This window comes from Pseudophryne corroboree, chromosome 2 (genome assembly GCF_028390025.1).
Source record: "Pseudophryne corroboree isolate aPseCor3 chromosome 2, aPseCor3.hap2, whole genome shotgun sequence".
NCBI lineage: Eukaryota > Metazoa > Chordata > Amphibia > Anura > Myobatrachidae > Pseudophryne > Pseudophryne corroboree.
The window spans coordinates 171,991,666-172,011,720 of NC_086445.1; the positions used below are offsets into that span (position 1 = coordinate 171,991,666).

The 20,055-nt window shown below is 47.2% G+C and overlaps 1 long non-coding RNA gene across 1 annotated transcript in view; it reads left to right on the forward strand.

The window, feature by feature from the left end:
- Positions 1 to 3,805: 3,805 nt before the first annotated feature.
- Positions 3,806 to 20,055, forward strand: part of LOC135006465 (uncharacterized) — a 48,754-nt gene continuing 32,504 nt past the window's right edge. The window contains exon 1 of the long non-coding RNA XR_010206668.1: positions 3,806 to 3,977. This is a non-coding gene — a long non-coding RNA (uncharacterized LOC135006465). The remainder of the gene's footprint in view (positions 3,978 to 20,055) is intronic.

The following is a 20,055-nucleotide window of genomic DNA, read 5'->3' on the forward strand; positions in this document are numbered from 1 at the left end:
GCTGCCTGCAGCCACATCCCCCATAAGTTTCTATGGGAGATGCAGTACTGCCAGATTTACCAATATCCGGTTATTGGTCCCCGTAGCTACCACCATCTGAAGATGGGGGTAGCCCATTGTAGCAAGTGGCCACTGTGAGTGTGCAGTCTGAGCTGACCACGCATGCGCAGACTCACCCGGAGGCCTCCACAGCACATCGCCAGTGCCGTAACTAGACATTTTAGCGCTGTGTGCAAGAAACGGCATCGGCCCCCACCCCCCTGTAAAGTAGGGGCAGTGAGCGCCATAGGCACGTGCCCAAAATATAGGGGCGTGGCTTCATGGGGAAGGGGTGTGGCCACACAATAATACCAATTCATATTACGGTGCACAGTAGTCTCCACTATTTAAATTACGCCGCACATTAGCGCCACTACAACAGGTAGAGCACCTTTTACACATTACGGCAGAGTCCACCTTTTACACATTACGGCAGAGTCCACCTTTTACACATGACGGCGGATAGAGTACCCTTTTTACACATTATGGCAGACAGAGTCCCCTTTTACACATATGGCAGAGTCCACCTTTTACACATTACGGCAGAGTCCACCTTTTACACATGACGGCGGATAGAGTACCCTTTTTACACATTATGGCAGACAGAGTCCCCTTTTACACATATGGCAGAGTCCACCTTTTACACATTACGGCGGACAGATTCCCCTTTTTAGACATTACGTTGGACAGATTCCCCTTTTTACACATTACGGCAGAGTCCACCTTTTACAAATTACGGCAGACAGCATCCCCTTTTTACACAATACGGCAGACAGCGTCCCCTTTTTACACATTACGGCAGACAGCATCCCCTTTTGCACATTAGGTAGACAGAATAGATAGCTAGACAGACAGAATAGATGATAGATACTTACTGTCTCCCCGCTGGCTCAGGCAGTCAGGCTCCTCGGTGCAGCTGCTGGCAGATCCAGGGGAGGAGGAGGGATGGGTACTTGGGAGCCGCAGCAGCACACTGTAATTGGTGGCGGCGCCGCTGCAGCTGTCCCTCCTTCCACATTGGCTGGCCACCGCCACTGTGAATGCTGGGATGAGGGAAGCGCATCCCAGCATTCACATCGGTGGCGGCCAGTCAATGTGGAAGGAGAGGGACAGCTGCAGCGGCGCCGCCACCAATTACAGTGCGCTGCTGCGGCTACCCACAGCCCCCCTCCCTCCTCCTCCTTCTCCACTGTCCCCGGAGCTGCTGCTGCTCTCCGCGCAAACGCAGGCGGCTTGTAATGAGTCCGTATGACTCATTACAATGCCGCTGACTAAAGTTCCCTGGGAACGGGGATGCAGCCAGTTGCGCCCTCAGGGCGACTGCGCTGTGTGCCAGGCACACCTGGCACACATGTAGGTACAGCCCTGCACATCGCAGTGCATTCCATTGGCAAGCTATAACTGTAGCACATACAGGGTTGCTGGTCCCCAGTGGTTATGCTTTTTGGTCTTCTGTGTATGTTATTCCTGGGTTTAATTATTTATTTTTTCAAGTTTTTTATTATTTATTTATTAAGTTTCTTATATGGCGCAGCAAATTCTGTTGTGCTTTAAATAAAAGCAAAAAAGTCACATTGTGGTCTATCTTGTTTTATTGTAAAATGGGCTGACGGGTCTAGGAGAGAGGGTGCCAGGGGAGTGACACCGCTACTTACCAGAGTGCAGTGCCGCAAGAGCACTGAAGTGACCCGACAGTTTGAAGGAATTAGTAGCCCAGCAGAAGCAGCTTCCAACAGTCCCTGACATATACGCGCACAAAATGTAATAGCCTGCCAGTTACAGCATACCTCCCAACTGTCCCGATTTTTGTGGGACAATCCCTTTTTTTGGACTGTCCCGCTGTTCCACCCGCTAGCAGAGCAGCAGGAGACAGAGGGGTCGGGGGCATGCCAGCAGCTCACAGAACACTGACCATGCCCCCTAAGTGATTAATTTGGGAGGCGTGGCTTGTGGATGTAGCATCCCACTAAGCCACACCCACATTGCCTGAGGTCACACCCCCTTTTCGGGGTCAGGCGCGACAAAGCCACGCCAGAGTTCTGCTTACACCTTCCTCAAGGTTAGGAGGTTGGTTACAGGCAATGGTGTGATTTTTGGCAAATTAGTCAGTAGATTTAAAATGGCAATAATTTAAAGCCAAAACCAACCTGGTTTTACATTTTTAAACTATTGCCGCTTTAAATCTTGTGGCATTATCTCTATGGTGGCTACTATTCGCAGGCTGTTACATTTGGGCCATGGCGCCATTAGAAGAGGAGGATCACAGGAGTAGTCTTGTTTAACAGTGATACAGCACATACTGTATATTTTTTTATTTGTTTTGTGTAAGCAACAGCATCAGTTGCGTTTAAGTTGTATATTTTATGATGTTCACAGAACAGAAAACCAGAGATGAAACCTCTTATCTGTGTAACCTATTCCCTACATTCAATTTCCCTTCCAGTAATTGCTTTACCTGGAGTATGCAAACGGAATGGTTTGCTTTTCCTGGGCCTCTTATATATTAAGCTTGTCAGCTACTTCTCTTTATCACAGTAATAATAGCTTCAAAGGCTATACTTTGCAAACACCAGCCTGGATAACACTGATCGCATCTGTTATATCAGCAATGTCAGCCAGCTAGCAGTGTATTAACCTACACACCATGCTGTGGAGTGGTAATTTGGTATTTCAGACCAATTGCTCTTCAGTAGTTTCATGTTTGGGCTCAAAATAACAGCAATTCTGATCAAAATCCAATTGTGACTGAGGAGATATAATTCTGAACTGCCTGATAATCTGGCGTTTTAATGCCCTTGATCTGATACTGTAATAAGCTAGGTCGGTGCTTCCCAACTCCAGTCCTCAGGAACCCCTAACAATGCATGTTTGCAGATCTCCTAGTAGGTGCACAGGTGTATTCATTACTGCTGATATATTTTCAATGATACACAGGTGGAGCTAATTATTTCAATTGTGATACTGAGATCTGAAAAACATGCACTCTCTAAGGACTGCAGCTGAGAAACACTGAGCTAATACACTGACTGGGATCCATTTGAGCGCTGAGCTACTGAATCTGTCCAATATGATCAAATATGTGTATTGGTCAGATCTGGCCACTCATCACTTAGGCTAAATGACTGGCCCTATAATTGTATGAGCAGCTTTAGATCTTGAAGGAGATAAAAAGTACCATGTTTTCTAACATTTGAATCATCCCTCCCAACATGACCCTCTCCAGGAGGGACAGAATGCTCTGCTCCTGGACTTCCCTGTTAATCTATGATTGCCCTCACCTGTGCTGAAACACCTTTCTTGTCCATTAACCTGTTCAGCACAGGTGCCGGCAATCATAAATGAAGAGAAAAGTCCAGAAGCAGAGCATTGTGTCCCTCCTGGAGAGGGACATGTTGGGAGGTATGTTTAAATGGTGAGGATCTCTGCAACATCCATTTGGGTGTTCTATGCTTTAGCTTCCCAAACTCCACCATTGCAGTTCAGGTTTAAGGATATCCATACTTGACCACAGGTGACTTAATTAGTACCTTAGTCAATTTAATTAAACATCTGCACTTAAGCATGGATATCCTGAAAACCTGGACTTTAATGGCGGAGTTTGGGAAACTGCTATACTTAGACCATAGGTTCTCAAACTCGGTCCTCAGGACCCCACACAGTGCATGTTTTGCAGGTAACCCAGCAGGTGCACAGGTGTATTAATTATTCACTGACACATTTTTAAAGGTCCACAGGTGGAGCTAATTATTTCACTTGTGATTCTGTGAGGAGACCTGCAAAACATGCACTGTGTGGGGTCCTGAGGACCGAGTTTGAGAACCTGTGACTTAGACAGTACTTGCACAAAGAGGACAGCGTGAAACAATGGCTCAATATAGTATCCTGTTACAGCTCTTTTACCAGACACGCCCATGATTTTATGTGAACAGAGAGGCCAGGTAATACTACTGTATGTATGTCCATTCCTCCCTTTAATGATTGAGATCATTTAAAATCCCTAAAGACTATTATGTGCTTGTGTTACACTGTCTATGTACAGAGTAGCAGTAGGGAATGAGACGCACGGTCTAAGACGTGTATTGGAAATGTATTGCGTGTTTCTGTGTGAAGACTGGGTGGTGTCTGTGCAGATACATGGAGATGTACCGTACTATTGGCATGTTATGTGCATGTGTCACTGAAGTGGTGGCAAACTCAAGTGCTTAATCACTTACATTGGAGGGCATACACTGGCAGAGAATCTGCACATAGCATAAGGCTCGTGTAAGCTTCAATGGTGATCTCCATGATGATGCAGAAACAGGGATGGTTGCATCTGCAGCCGCTCAAAGTGGGTGCCCCAGGCCTTGCACATTCAGGCCCATTGATGTACACCGGGGAGGGCAGCATGCACATCTGAATCAGCTCCTAGATGCCTTCATTACCACTAATACTAACTGCTAATGGTTCAGCTACTGTATCAGCTGCTGGGAAGAGAGGGCAGCTCCATTCTGCATCTCCTATGATGGAAATCCACTCACTAGCGCCCAAGCGACAGGCTGACTTTATTGCACATTTATCCATATTATAATGTGAGGCATAAAGCCACATTTACACCACACATCTGACTGTTGTAGACAGAGGCTTTTGCTGTGTTGCGTGAAAGAACAACACAGGATCTTGTGGCCTTGTACAAATAGTTGCCTAATATTATGTGAGGTGGATTTGGCAGACATATATCTGTGCATTGGTTTGTGAATAATGCTGTTATATCTAATTCCCAGAACTATAGTGAATAGATTTGCATCAATGTTGATTGAGGATTAGGGAAGGATTGTTCTAGGAAGATGTCACAATTAGTTGTAGTAGAGGGAATGAGTGTCATAGAATTCTCTGAATCCAGCATTAACGGACAGTGGGGTGAATCAGAGGAGGATGCTGCAGTAGCAGCTGTAGACTGAGTCTTTATGCCGCAGCGGCTAATGTGTATACAGAGACGCCGATAATGCCGCAGACGCTAATGTGTATAGAGACGCCAATAATGCCGCAGACGCTAATGTGCGTACAGAGATGCCGATAATGCCGCAGACGCTAATGTGCATGGAGACGATGCTAATGCGCATACAGAGACGCCGCTAATGCCGCAGCCGCTAATGTGCATACAGAGAAGCTGATAATGCAGCAGCCACTAATGTGTATATAGTGATGCCAATAATGTGTATATAGTGACGCCGATAATGCCGCAGCCGCTAGTGTGTTTCACGGCTGTAGTTTATTTGTAAATCCGGACTAGGAATGGATACTGGATCTGGTCTTGAGAGTTGTGGACAGAACTGAGCAGGCTTTATGAATGATCTTCTCATGCAGTCGTGGCAGTTGGCTGAGAGAAGTAGGAGTGAAGGTGACCAGCTGTATGGGAACTGGAACACTGATGGCGAGACCCACCAGTGCAATAGACAAGCTGGGGTGTCACCATTATTGTATAGTCTCTGAGAAGACTGGAATGTTCAGGAGTTGAATGACGGAATGCTGGGTGGAGCCAGCAAGGCAGGTTTCTGGAATGCTGGGCGGAAACAACAAGGCAGGTATTCAGGATGCTGGATGGAACCAGCAAAGCAGGTTTTCTGAATGCTGGGTGGAACCTACAAGGCAGGTGTTCAGAATGCTGGACGGAACCAGCAAGGCAGGTTTTTTGAATGCTGGATGGGCTGAACCAGCAAGGCAGGTATTCGGGATGCTGGACAGAACTAGCACGGAAGGTTTTCTGAAGGCAGGATGGAACCAGCAAGGCAGGTATTCAGGATGCTGGATGGAACCAGCAAGTCAAGTTTTCTGAGTACTGAACGTAACCAGCACGGCAGATTTCAACCTGCAGCTGGCCGGGAGTTACTTCTCACTGTACCGGGACAGAGCAGCTGCGTGTGACGTCACGCAGCCACTGCGGCCCGCACCCTACACGGTCCAGCCATGCCTGTGTTGGCCGGACTGCACCCCAAAAACGGCGGGCAAACGCCGCCGTGCCGCCCCCTCCCACCCATCGACCGCCTCTGCCTGTCAATCAGGCAGAGGCGATCGCTAGGTAAAGACGGGCTTCAGCCGTTTGGCATGCACCGGCGCACGCGCAGTTACAACCCGATCGCTGCGAGCTGCAGCATGCGATTGGGTCGGAATAACCCCCACTGTGCAAACAGAGACGGCGATAATGCTGCAGCCACTAAATGCGCATACAAAGACGCCAATAATGTCGCAGCTGCTTATATGCATACAGAGCCACTAATGCGCATACAAAGACGCCAATAATGTCGCAGCTGCTTATATGCATACAGAGCCACTAATGCGCATACAAAGACGCCAATAATGTCGCAGCTGCTTATATGCATACAGAGACGCTGATAATGCTGCAGACTCTAATTTGCATAGAGACGCACTATTGGCGCAACTATGGTAGGCGCAGAATGTCTGAGTGACCATGGTAATTATATAAAGAATATGAAAAATACAAAGAATATATTAGAAATATATTATTTGTATTTTTATAGTTAAAACATTGGAGTAAAAGTATATGGCAGGTGAGGCAGCACACACACACACACATACACATACACATACACACACACATACACACCTACACCTACACCTTTTCTGCACATCTCTGATCAAAACTCACCAAATTTCCAGCAGTATCTAATGCTGCACCTCCTTTCTTAATTGGCATGAAGGAGCCTCATTGTTTTTGCAGGGTAATTTAAAAGTCTGGGAAAAAGTCGATTTTGCCTGAAACAGATAGACCAGAAAGGTGCTGATTGCTCTGTCCCAGCGGATGTGACTGTGGTAATTGGCGCTGATCCTCTGTGTAAGATCCCACAGACACCTGCCAGTATTACAAAAAAGTTTAAAGGTTAAGTTAGTGCTTTTATTTTATCTGGCTCCCTTCTGCTAATTGTTGCCTGGTTGCAGCCCCGGGGGAGCATCCGCCACTGCTAAGTCCAAGTTTTGCCAAAATAATTTCTCAAAATACGTCACTATTTTCAGGCAGTGTTCTAACGCTACCAATGCATCTGCCATAGCAATACAGTTTCTTAGGGAGGTTCAGGGCCAGATGAACAATGAGGTGGATGGGACTACTGCCCCAAGCCTCCACATAAAAATAGGCCCATAATGACAGGACAATGGTGCCCAGCAACCTGGCAGGCAACATGGTCAGAAATAAATCATAAGTATCAAATTGTATTTATATTTTTCTATTATTATTATGTATTTAGGGAGACATTGGGGGTATTAGTGTAGGTAGTGCACTCAAGAATGGTCCTCAGTACCCCAAACCGTTCATTTTCTCCAGGTTACCTTTGGATCTAATGTGACATACACCTGAGCACCTACTAGGCGGTCTGGAAAGTTTAAACTGTTACGGGTCCTAAGGACCGAGTTTGAGAAGTACAGTTGTACATGCTCATCCACATTAGTATTTACAGCATCTGCTAAAGATGTTGGACATTGTATGAAATTCTTTGAATGTTTATAGTGTTGGCCTTTTGTTTTTCCTATTAACTATTTGTATTATATTCAAAAGAGTACTATCATATTATTATGTACTACTGTTGGTGGGTAGCCTTTCCTTTATTTCTTGTGTTGCTTTTTGTTTGTGTGTTGCGCTCCCTCTCGATTGTTCGTTATCATTCTGTACTTTCTTAAGACTAAGGGGGTGTACACACGTACCGATATGTACAGAGATGTGAGCTGAGCGATCTAGCAAAGAAAGCTCATCACACATCTCTGTCCCGCTCAGCACACAGCGCGATGTCTGCTGAGTGAGGGGGGGCGCACACCTCACCCCGCGGCGAGGTGAGCGATCTAACTAGATAACTAGAGTCAGCAATAGCGACGCGTGGGGACGCACATCATTATTGCTATGGGGCATACAAACAGAGAGATCAGTGCTTAATTTCTAAGCAATCTTTAAGCATACATCGGCACGTGTGTACCCCCCTGAAGAGAAAACACTGTTATCAGCTGCAGATGATTTACCTTTGTATGTAAATTGCATTCAGTGGTAATTAATCAATAGTGAAAGATAAAACATATGATAAGTTCTGTACACTAGGGGGGCAGGGAGTGAGAGGTAAGAAGTTTGCTCAGATACTTGGGAAATTTTATCCAAAAAAAGCTTCTGAAGGATAAACAAGGATATTCTAGGACAGGGTTTCCCAAACTCAATCCTCAAGGCGCCTTAACAGTCCAGGTTTTAAAGATATCCATGCTTGTGCACACTGCACAGATGGTATTATCGAACAAACTAAGGTACTAATTATGGCAGCTTTCACCTTTAGGGGGGTAATTCCAAGTTGATGGCAGCAGCAGGAATTTTTTTAGCAGTTGGGCAAAACCATGTGCACTGCAGGGGAGGCAGATATAACATGTGCAGAGAGAGTTAGATTTGGGTGGGTTATTTTATTTCTGTGCAGGGTAAATACTGGCTGCTTTATTTTTACACTGCAAATTAGATTGCAGATTGAACACACCACACCCAAATCTAACTCTCTCTGCACATGTTATATCTGCCTCCCCTGCAGTGCACATGGTTTTGCCCAACTGCTAAAAAAAAAATCCTGCTGCGATCAACTTGGAATTACCCCCATAGTTTTAAAAAGGCAATAGAAAAAGATGCTAAACCAGGCTAGTGTACTATTGCTGTTTCAAACTATCAGTGATAGGAGCAGATGATCTTGTGACTTTAGCATTTACTACTAAAACTGTCAAGCCAAATGTTTGGATGCATTAGGGAGACCTCTGTTGTTGGCAGTTTTTTTGTGGCACATTTCCGGCGAGTTGCAATCTCACTGGCTATTATATTAGGTGACTTCTACTTTTAACATTATCAAAATTGGAACACTGACTTGCAGCCAGATGAAATTCATTCTGCCACATTTGCATCCACTTCCATTATATTACAACTTACTGGAATCGTAATATTGAAGGCTATTATATTCCCCCTTTCAGGTCCTTTTCCAGGTACAGATTTTGCCTTCTGTTAAACTCCTGAATAACTCCTACGGCTCTATTCTTAAAATCACACTTGTAAAAAAACAAACAAACAAAACACAACACCACCACTGACACAAACTCTGCCATAGCAAATGGAATCTTATGATAAATAGGAAACCGATATTTGAGAAGAGATTACATAAGTAAACATATTATACCTCCTAAAATGAATAAGTAAAAATCTGGCATAGGTGGGGGTCACACTAGACAAGTTCATTCATCTCACATTCAGTAGCTTTGATCCACCCCCCCTTCTATGCCTCTCACAGTTGCTGGCATGCACATTACTATTGACCAAATATTATTAACCCAACTCAGTATAACATATCTACCAACTGTCCCTAAATCCAGGCAAAGTCCTAATAATCAGGAAAGTCACCTCAAATCAGGACTGTCCCGTCAAAATCGAGACAGTTGGGAGATATATATGGTTATATTTAATGTGTTACAGCTTCACATAATTTTTCCATGTTCATAGGCTTGCCATAATATCGCTTTAATCAGGGACACGTATGATTTACACAGATTTTGTGGTTGATTAAAACCAGGTGAACTGCAGGATTGAATTTAGCCAGCCACAGAGCCTGTGTTAATCGTAGCCGTCCCAGAATATAGGGATATTATGGCAAGCCTACATATTCAGATGCCTGCATGAAAGTACTCGTGGGTAACTATGAATAATCCTGAGCACTAAATATAAAGGGAATAGTTTATATACTGTATGGAGAATGCTCCTGGGAAATATTTTGTGACATCACTTGAACACTCGAAACGTGTGTGTTTTATCTAATAATTATTACATTTCCCCCAAAATAATATTTGGTACTCTCTTATCTATCGCGTTGTATCATAAATATGATTTGGTTCCATAGCTTACACTAGTCTTCAGTTGGGCCTGGGACTGAGGGTCGACAGCACAAAGGTCGACACACCTTAGGTCGACGTCAATTGGTCGACACACCTTAGGTCGACATGGACAAAAGGTCGACATGGACAAAAGGTCGACATGGACAAAAGGTCGACAGGAACAAGGTCGACATGGAAAAAGGTCGACATGAGTTTTTTTTATGTTTTTTTGGTGTCGTTTTCTTCGTAGAGTGACCGGGAACCCCAATTAGTGCACCGCGTCCCCTCGCATGGCTCTCTTCGCTCGCCATGCTTCGGGCATGGGCCTTCGCTCCGCTACCGCTTCGCTCGGCACACTTTACCGTTCCAATCGTAGTCCACGTGGATCGTTAAGTATGAAAAGGTTCAAAAAAAAGAAAAAAATCGTGAAAAACTCACGTCGACCTTTTTCCATGTCGACCTTTTTCCACGTCGACCTTTTGTCCATGTCGACCTAAGGTGTCGACCAATTGGCGTCGACCTAAGGTGTGTCGACCTTTGTGCTGTCGACCTGGAGTCCGGATACCTCTTCAGTTACTCCCTGACCTTTCTCAAAATACATTTACCACTTACATTGATCAGAGTTATTTTAATTAAAAGCATTGTCTGTTTGAATGTAGTGTAAAAAAACCAAACCACAAGCTAACATGGCATATGGTTTTAGAACATGGGAGTATTTATCAAAGCTTGGCAAGAGATAAAATTGTGAGAGATAAGATACCAACCAAGCCTATAAAAATAAGAATTTACTTACCGATAATTCTATTTCTCGTAGTCCGTAGTGGATGCTGGGAACTCCGTAAGGACCATGGGGAATAGCGGCTCCGCAGGAGACTGGGCACAAAAGTAAAAGCTTTAGGACTACCTGGTGTGCACTGGCTCCTCCCCCTATGACCCTCCTCCAAGCCTCAGTTAGGATACTGTGCCCGGACGAGCGTACACAATAAGGAAGGATTTTGAATCCCGGGTAAGACTCATACCAGCCACACCAATCACACCGTACAACCTGTGATCTGAACCCAGTTAACAGCATGATAACAGAGGAGCCTCTGAAAAGATGGCTCACAACAATAATAACCCGATTTTTGTAACAATAACTATGTACAAGTATTGCAGACAATCCGCACTTGGGATGGGCGCCCAGCATCCACTACGGACTACGAGAAATAGAATTATCGGTAAGTAAATTCTTATTTTCTCTGACGTCCTAGTGTATGCTGGGAACTCCGTAAGGACCATGGGGATTATACCAAAGCTCCCAAACGGGCGGGAGAGTGCGGATGACTCTGCAGCACCGAATGAGAGAACTCCAGGTCCTCCTCAGCCAGGGTATCAAACTTGTAGAATTTAGCAAACGTGTTTGCCCCTGACCAAGTAGCTGCTCGGCAAAGTTGTAAAGCCGAGACCCCTCGGGCAGCCGCCCAAGATGAACCCACCTTCCTTGTGGAATGGGCTTTTACAGATTTTGGCTGTGGCAGGCCTGCCACAGAATGTGCAAGCTGAATTGTACTACAAATCCAACGAGCAATAGTCTGCTTAGAAGCAGGAGCACCCAGCTTGTTGGGTGCATACAGGATAAACAGCGAGTCAGATTTTCTGACTCCAGCCGTCCTGGAAACATATTTTCAGGGCCCTGACTACGTCCAGCAACTTGGAGTCCTCCAAGTCCCTAGTAGCCGCAGGTACCACAATAGGCTGGTTCAAGTGAAACGCTGAAACCACCTTAGGGAGAAATTGAGGACGAGTCCTCAATTCTGCCCTGTCCGTATGAAAAATTAGGTAAGGGCTTTTATAGGATAAAGCCGCCAATTCTGAGACACGCCTGGCTGAAGCCAGGGCTAACAGCATTACCACTTTCCATGTGAGATATTTTAAGTCCACAGTGGAGAGTGGTTCAAACCAATGTGATTTTAGGAACCCCAAAACTACATTGAGATCCCAAGGTGCCACTGGAGGCACAAAAGGAGGCTGTATATGCAGTACCCCCTTGACAAACGTCTGAACTTCAGGAACTGAAGCCAGTTCTTTCTGGAAGAAAATCGACAGGGCCGAAATTTGAACCTTAATGGACCCTAATTTTAGGCCCATAGACAGTCCTGTTTGCAGGAAATGCAGGAAACGACCCAGTTGAAATTCCTCTGTAGGGGCCTTCCTGGCCTCGCACCACGCAACATATTTACGCCAAATACGGTGATAATGCTGTACGGTTACATCCTTCCTGGCTTTGATCAGGGTAGGGATGACTTCATCCGGAATGCCTTTTTCCTTCAGGATCCGGCGTTCAACCGCCATGCCGTCAAACGCAGCCGCGGTAAGTCTTGGAACAGACAGGGTCCCTGCTGGAGCAGGTCCTTTCTTAGAGGTAGAGGCCACGGGTCCTCTGTGAGCATCTCTTGAAGTTCCGGGTACCAAGTCCTTCTTGGCCAATCCGGAGCCACGAGTATAGTCCTTACTCCTCTCCTTCTTATGATTCTCAGTACCTTGGGTATGAGAGGCAGAGGAGGGAACACATACACTGACTGGTACACCCACGGTGTTACCAGAGCGTCCACAGCTATTGCCTGAGGGTCCCTTGACCTGGCGCAATACCTGTCTAGTTTTTTGCTGAGGCGGGACGCCATCATGTCCACCTTTGGTTTTTCCCAACGGTTCACAATCATGTGGAAGACTTCTGGGTGAAGTCCCCACTCCCCCGGGTGGAGGTCGTGTCTGCTGAGGAAGTCTGCTTCCCAGTTGTCCACTCCCGGAATGAACACTGCTGACAGTGCTATCACATGATTTTCCGCCCAGTGAAGAATCCTTGCAACTTCTGTCATTGCCCTCCTGCTTCTTGTGCCGCCCTGTCTGTTTACGTGGGCGACTGCCGTGATGTTGTCTGACTGGATCAGCACCGGCTGACCTTGAAGCAGAGGTCTTGCTAGGCTTAGAGCATTGTAGATGGCCCTTAGCTCCAGGATATTTATGTGAAGTAATGTCTCCAGGCTTGACCACAAGCCCTGGAAATTTCTTCCCTGTGTGACTGCTCCCCAGCCTCTCAGGCTGGCATCCGTGGTCACCAGGACCCAGTCCTGAATGCCGAATCTGCGGCCCTCTAGAAGATGAGCACTCTGCAACCACCACAGGAGAGACACCCTTGTCCTTGGTGACAAGATTATCCGCTGATGCATCTGAAGATGTGACCCGGACCATTTGTCTAGCAGATCCCACTGGAAGGTTCTTGCGTGGAATCTGCCGAATGGGATTGCTTCGTAAGAAGCCACCATCTTTCCCAGGACCCTTGTGCATTGATGCACTGAGACTTGGCCTGGTTTTAGGAGATTTCTGACTAGTTCGGATAACTCCCTGGCTTTCTCCTCCCGGAGAAACACCTTTTTCTGGACTGTGTCCAGGATCATCCCTAGGAATAGAAGTCGTGTCGTCGGGATCAGCTGCGATTTTGGGATATTGAGAATCCAACCGTGCTGGCGCAGCACTATCTGAGATAGTGCTACTCCGACTTCCAACTGTTCCCTGGATCTTGCCCTTATCAGGAGATCGTCCAAGTAAGGGATAACTAAAACTCCCTTCCTTCGAAGGAGTATCATCATTTCGGCCATTACCTTGGTAAAGACCCGGGGTGCCGTGGACAATCCAAACGGCAGCGTCTGAAACTGATAGTGACAGTTCTGTACCACAAACCTGAGGTACCCTTGGTGAGAAGGGTAAATTGGGACATGTAGGTAAGCATCTTTGATGTCCAGAGACACACCATATAGTCCCCTTCTTCCAGGTTTGCAATCACTGCTCTGAGTGACTCCATCTTGAATTTGAACCTTTGTATGTACGTGTTCAAGGATTTTAGGTTTAAAATTGGTCTCACCGAGCCGTCCGGCTTCGGTACCACAAATAGTGTGGAATAGTACCCCTTTCCCTGTTGTAGGAGGGGTACCTTGATTATCACCTGCTGGGAATACAGCTTGTGAATGGCTTCCAATACTGCCTCCCTGTCTGAGGGAGACGTCGGTAATGCAGACTTTAGAAAACGGCGAGGGGGAGACGTCTCGAATTCCAATTTGTACCCCTGAGATACCACCTGAAGGATCCAGGGGTCCACTTGCGAGTGGGCCCACTGCGCACTGAACTTCTTGAGACGGGCCCTCACCGTGCCTGAGTCCGCTTGTAAAGCCCCAGCGTCATGCTGAGGACTTTGCGGAGGCGGGAGAGGGCTTTTGTTCCTGGGAACTGGCTGTTTGTTGCAGCCTTTTTCCTCTCCCTCTGCCACGGGGCAGAAATGAGGCGCCTTTTGCCCGCTTGCCTTTATGAGGCCGAAAGGACTGCGCCTGATAATACGGTGTCTTCTTAGGTTGAGAAGCTACCTGGGGTAAAAATGTGGATTTTCCAGCAGTTGCCGTGGCTACCAGGTCTGATAGACCTACCCCAAATAACTCCTCCCCCTCATAAGGCAATACTTCCATGTGCCTTTTAGAATCCGCATCACCTGACCACTGCCGCGTCCATAAACCTCTTCTTGCAGAAATGGACAGCGCGCTAACTCTTGATGCCAGTCGGCAAATATCCCTCTGTGCATCACGCATATATAGAAATGCATCCTTCAAATGCTCTATAGTCAGTAATATACTGTCCCTATCTAGGGTATCAATATTTTCAGGTCAGGGAATCCGACCACGCCAGGCCCGCACTGCACATCCAGGCTGAGGCGATTGCTGGTCGCAGTATAACACCCGTGTGAGAGTATATACATTTTAGGATATTCTCCAGCTTTCTATCGGCAGGTACCTTTAGGGCGGCCGTATCAGGAGAGGGTAGTGCTACCTGTTTAGACAAGCGTGTGAGCGCTTTATCCACCCTAGGGGGTGTTTCCCAACGTGCCCTATCCTCTGGCGGGAAAGGGTACGATGCCAATAACCTTTTAGGAATTATCAGTTTTTTATCGGGGGAAACCCACGCCTCATCACACACTTCATTTAATTCCTCGGATACAGGAAAAACTACAGGCAGTTTTTTCTCACCAAACATAATACCCTTTTTAGTGGTACTTGTATTATCAGAGATATGCAATACATTTTTCATTGCTTCAATCATGTAACGTGTGGCCCTAGTGGAAGTCACGTTTGTCTCCTCATCATCGACACTGGAGTCAGTATCCGTGTCTGTGTCTGCCATTTGAGGTAACGGGCGTTTTAAAGCCCCTGATGGCGTTTGAGACCCCTGGACAGGCACAAGCTGAGTAGCCGGCTGTCTCATGTCGTCAACTGTCTGTCGTAAAGAGCTGACACTGTCACGCAATTCCTTCCATAAGCTCATCCACTCAGGTGTCGACTCCCTAGGGGGTGACAACTGTATAATAGGCAATTGCTCCGCCTCCATCTCATTTTCCTCCTCAAACATGTCGACACAATCGTACCGACACACCGCACACACACAGGGAATGCTCTGATAGAGGACAGGACCCCACTAGCCCTTTGGGGAGACAGAGGGAGAGTATGCCAGCACACACCAGAGCGCTATATATAGACAGGACTACCACTATAAAATGTGCTTTTCCCTTTATAGCTGCTGTTAGTATCAAAACTGCGCCAAATTAGTGCCCCCCTCTCTTTTTTACCCTTTTCTGTAGTGCAGGACTGCAGGGGAGAGTCAGGGAGACGTCCTTCCAGCGGAGCTGTGATGGAAAATGGCGCCCGTGTGCTGAGGAGATAGGCTCCGCCCCCTTCTCGGCGGCCTTTTCTCCCGCTTTTTGGTGAGTTCTGGCAGGGGTTAAAATACATCCATATAGCCCTGGGGGTTATATGTGGTGTATTTATGCCAGCCAAGGTGTTTTCATTGCTGCTCAGGGCGCCCCCCCCTAGCGCCCTGCACCCTCAGTGACCGAAGTGTGAAGTGTGCCTGAGTAACAATGGCGCACAGCTGCAGTGCTGTGCGCTACCTTGTTGAAGACTGATGTCTTCTGCCGCCGATTTTTCCGGACCTCTTCTTGCTTCTGGCTCTGTAAGGGGGCCGGCGGCGCGGCTCTGGGACCGAGCTCCGAGGCTGGGCCTGTGTTCGGTCCCTCTGGAGCTAATGGTGTCCAGTAGCCTAAGAAGCCCAATCCACTCTGCACGCAGGTGAGTTCGCTTCTTCTCCCCTTAGTCCCTCGATGCAGTGAGCCTGTTGCCAGCAGGTCTCACTGAAAATAAAAAACCTAAAACTAAACTTTCACTAAGAAGCTCAGGAGAGCCCCTAGTGTGCACCCTTCTCGGCCGGGCACAAAAATCTAACTGAGGCTTGGAGGAGGGTCATAGGGGGAGGAGCCAGTGCACACCAGGTAGTCCTAAAGCTTTTACTTTTGTGCCCAGTCTCCTGCGGAGCCGCTATTCCCCATGGTCCTTACGGAGTTCCCAGCATCCACTAGGACGTCAGAGAAATGTAAATTAGAAGCTGATTGGTTAGTACTTTGATCTCTAACAATTATATCTCTCACCAAGCTTTGAGAAATACCCCCATAAAGACAGAATGTTATTAAATGGAGCATATTATGATGAAAGCCACTAATGTTAATGTTACTATAAAAGAAAGAGACACTTTCAATGTTTTATTGCGGGATGTACTAAGCTCTACCGCTGCGCTAATTGCCTTCTCACCGCTCTGTTGACATCTCCATAGTAACATTTCTCCTCCCCTTCCAGCGCTGCCATTCTGTCCCGTTGTGTTCTCTACTGCATGCGCACCGCTGCGGACACTCAGAGCTCAGCGTGCACATGACTGGATACTAAGACATGCGCAGGAGGGTATCTCTGGAGAGCCGAGCGCAGCATACACAACGCTGAGTGTCCGAAACGGAGGAACAGCGATACTTCTGTTAGTTCATACCGGCGATTGCCGGTAGAGAAAACAACGGGATTGAATGGCAGCACTGGGAGGGGAGGAGAAATGTTACTATGAAGATGTCAACAGAGCGGTAAGAAGGCAATTAGCGCAGCGGTAGAGCTTAGTACATCCTGCCCATAGTCAAAATACATGGATATGTAGTATATAGTCTGTAAGTTTATGGGGTATATGCAATTCCAGCCGAATTGCGTCTTTTTTTCGACCGTTTTAGGATTTGACTGCACTCGACAGCCGAAACCCTCCACCCGGGACCATGAATTCGACATATTCAATACAAAACGCATTCGACACCCCCCTTGTTGAATAACGAACCAATCGTCGAGTAGCGGGCGTCCTGGATTTGACTTCCCGCCGTTTTGAGCCCTTTATAGGGCTTGTTTGCTGCGTGCTCAGCAGCCATTTTGTGAACCTGCAGAGTGGAGTGGAGGTGCTGCAGAGCTAGCAAATTGGTTGTTTGCTGTGGTATCGTTTGGACACCCAGCAGGCTTTAATCCAGGACAGACAGGAGGATACCTGTTACCCCGGAGGAGAGCGTTTTTTGGAGCGATTTCTACATTTGTAGGTAAGTACCACATGTGGTCTGGCGCTGCATGTATGTGTTTGTGTAGTGGGGGGGTGCCATGAGGTGTACATGTGGCGTTGCTTTGGGGTGTTTGGGGTATGTATATGTGTGCAGGTATGTGTATATAACTCCTGCTTGTATTGCTGCATGTTTTTTTTGGAGTTTTGTGTTTGGGGGTAGTTTTTCACGTTTTTTTTTCTTTCATAAAATGTTTTTTTGGGTCATGCTTTTGCATTGGTGTACCTCCAGCATGTGCAGGAATGATTTTTGGCTTGTTTGGGGTGATTTTAGAGTGTGTCGGTATCTGCCATGTGGCCGACATGTGTTGTTGTTCCCAAAACATGTTTTTTTGCTCCTATTTAAGCACTGGTGCATCCCTGCACATGCTGGAGGTACTTTTTGGCTCGTTTGGGCTGACTTTGACTGTGTCGGTATCTGCCATGTGGCCGACATGTGGTGTAGTTTGTTTCCAAAACATGTTTTTTTGTTCCATTTTTAGCATTGGTTGACCTTTAGCATGTGCAGGGATGCTTTTGGTCTTGTTTGGTGTGATTTTAGAGTGTGTCGGTATCTGCCATGTGGCCGACGTGCTGTTGTTTGTTTCCAAAACATGTTTTTTTGCTCCTTTTTTTTAGCACTGGTTGACCTCCAGCATGTGCAGGGATGCTTGTACGGGGTTTTTGGCTTGTTTGGCTGAGGTTTTTTTCAATTTTTCAATTTTTTTTGTTGTGTTTGGTCCTGCTTGAGCACTGGGGTCCCAGCAGCAAGACGTGTGGTTGCATGTAATTATGTAATGTGTGTTAAATATGTAAAAATATTTTTTTTTCTTTTTACAACAGAGATGTCCAGGGACAAGCGGCCCCGATTCCCCCCACCCCTCAGAAGCATTTTCCCTGCACAGCAATAAGGAGTGGGAGCCGACCCAGGAGGAGGATACGACCGACCAGGCATGCAGTGACCAGCCGCGGTTGTCAAGGGACCAAAGACAGAAGCAAAAGAAAAAGAAAAGGCCTAGAAAGGTAAATACTGACAACACCTGCAGACACAATAGCATCCAACTTGACACACCCTAGTTTGCGCACTGCCATGCACACCTACAGGTATCTTTGCGCACTGCCAGGGATACTGACACACTCACAGGTACATACCGATCTTATTAAATGTATGTTGTTTTTTTTTATCCCTAAAGGCAAGAAGCCAGCCAAAGGATCAGTCGGAGGAGGAAGCCTCTGGTGAAGACGCAGGACAGAAGAAGCCGCGTGGACCCAGATACACTGAGGCGGAAAACTGTGCCCTAGTGGATGGCGTCGACAGGTCCTACGACGTTCTGTATGGACCAAGTGCACAGACCACAGCAGCTAAGACCAAGCGAAACATCTGGGATGCCATCGCGAGACAAGTCACTGCAGTATCTGGAAACCGCCGGAGCACCAGAAACTGCATGAATCGGTACAGTGATTGCCGCAGACAGACCAAGAAGAAGATGGGGATTCAGCGCCGACATGAGACGGCTACGGGAGGTGGTCCGGCTCTCAATCTGAAGTGGCTACCCTGGGAGAACGTTATTAGAAGGCGCATGAACCCTGTTATGGTCCAAGGAGTTCGCGGAGGTGTGGACTCCAGCCGTCCTGCTGACTTTCCCGAGGAGGAAGAACCGCCCAGAAGACAGAAGACGGCGGGAGACAAGTAGTCCAAAAGGAGGCCTGATGGTAAGAATACATTCAGATGAGCTGTACTAAATCTTTTTTTTATTTTTTATTTGCTAATGTGTTTGTTCTTTTTCCCCAGACACGCCTGCCCAGAGGACATCACCTGCGCGCAGGACATCGGCAGCAGTGCGCGGACCATCACCTGCGCAGCAGGCATCGGCAGCAGTGCGCGGACCATCACCTGCGCAGCAAGCATCAGCAGCGCGCAGATCATCACCTGCGCACCACACAGTCAGTGCGCAGAAAGTCACCTGCGCGCCAGATATCGTCAGCGCGCAGACCATCACCTGAGCACCAGACATCAGCGCGCAGAACGTCACCTGCGCGCCAGACACCGTCGGCGACCACACCACCAGCTGGGTGCCAAACTACATCTCCTGCGCGCAGGCCATCACCAGCTCGTCATCTCTCCAGGAGCTCTGGGACTGTGACCGAAGAGCCTCAACAAGACACTACCCTTGTGGACCCATCACGCGAACTGTTTGAGTCTACAGGGTTAACAGACGAGACTTTTCTTGGGTTTGAGGACAGCCGTGCAGACGTATCCAGCCATACCCTTGAAAAGTCTCCAGAATTGAGGACAAGTGAAGCTCCTGGAGCAGCGGCACCACAGGATGGAGAAGGTTTTTATTTTTTGTTTTTTTTTTTTTAGGGGGGGGGGGGGGGGAATCGCCATTTTTGTATAGTTTATTAACTTTATTTTTTTTTTCTTCTTCTTTTGCAAACAGAGGTGCCACGGACCAGCAGCGGACTTGCGTCAGGGATTGGTCCCTTCTTCAGGCCGGATCTCCTACAGGATTCGTCGGACGACGAGGTGGAAGTGCAGCAGCCCGCTGTTTCTACATCCCTGTGTGAGTAATTATCAAATTGTGAGCCTTCAAATGAATGAGTATACTAATTTCTAATTTTATTTTCAGCTGCACAAATGCAATTGGTGGCAGACGTACGGGAAGGGCAGGATCCCTCAAATGT